The sequence below is a fragment of the Chenopodium album genome, chromosome 7, assembly GCF_948465745.1.
Source record: "Chenopodium album chromosome 7, dcCheAlbu1.1, whole genome shotgun sequence".
Lineage (NCBI taxonomy): Eukaryota > Viridiplantae > Streptophyta > Magnoliopsida > Caryophyllales > Amaranthaceae > Chenopodium > Chenopodium album.
The window spans coordinates 25403591-25404691 of record NC_137840.1 but is presented as its reverse complement, the minus strand read 5'-3'; the positions used below and the strand labels follow the sequence as shown (position 1 = coordinate 25404691).

The 1101-nt window shown below is 40.6% G+C and overlaps 1 non-coding gene across 1 annotated transcript; it reads left to right on the top strand.

Moving 5' to 3' along the window:
• Positions 1-616: 616 nt before the first annotated feature.
• On the top strand, positions 617-722 carry LOC145641157 (small nucleolar RNA R71). Its single transcript, XR_014115222.1, has one exon. It is a non-coding gene; the product is annotated as a small nucleolar RNA R71 (small nucleolar RNA).
• The last annotated feature ends 379 nt before the right edge of the window (positions 723-1101 follow it).

Here is a 1101-nt window from a genome sequence, read left to right as displayed (position 1 = left end):
CTCTTGGACTCCATGATTTCTACAACCACCACTTTGATTATAATTATCATAGTTTGCTTGGTTGTGATAATTCCTATTTTAAACATTTCTTTGAACCTCAAATCTAGGTTCAAAATTATGATTATCAACATAATTCACATGCTCATTTTCAATTCCATCACATTCATCACAAGGAACATTGGGGCACATAAAAGCATCATGATCATTCATTCCACATAAATCACAAGGCCAACATTCTCTAATCATGCAACAAGAAGAAGGAAAAGTGTTAGGGTAAGAAGGTGTACCTCTCCCCTTATTTTGGGAGGGAAGAATTTGAGCTTGCGAAAGAGGACTCTCAAGCTTGGCCTTGAGGGATACAACCTCTTTCCCTAAATCCAAAATTAGAGTGGTCAAATCGTTGATGGCATTGAGTTGTTCGATCGAGCACCCCTTGCTAATTGGCTCTTTCTCCACCTCTTTCCAATTCATATAATGTCTCACCACTTCATCTATTGCATCCACCACTTCTTATTCCGTTTTGTTCATTATCGGGCCTCCGGCTCCGGCATCTAAGCTTGCTCTTCCTTGAGAACTCAACCCAACATAGAAGATTTGTATAATTTGGTAGGTAGGAATCCCATGATGTGGACACTCTAGTTGATACTCCTTATACCTCTCCCATGCTTCATAGAGACTCTCATTAGGCCCTTGCTTGAAACTTTGGATCAAAGCCCTAGATTCCGCCGTTTTCTTTGGTGGGAAAAAGCGAGATAAGAAAGCCTTGGTAACTTCATCCCATGTCCTTAGGGACCTTGGTTTGACCTCCTTATCAAACCACTCTAAAGCTCTTCCAATGAGAGAGAAGGGGAACAACTTGAGCCTTATATACTCTTAAGCAACTCCGGCTACCACAATTGTATTGCAATACTTCTCAAAATCCTTGAGATGATTGAGAGGATTTTCACTTTTTGTACCACCAAAATGTTTCCACTCGATCAAGGTAATCATAGCTGGTTTAATTTCAAAATCGTTATCCGGAACCAACAATGGAACAATCCCACTCTCATACTTGTAAGCACCTGGAGTGCCCAACTCCTTCAATGTCACTCTATGAGCTTC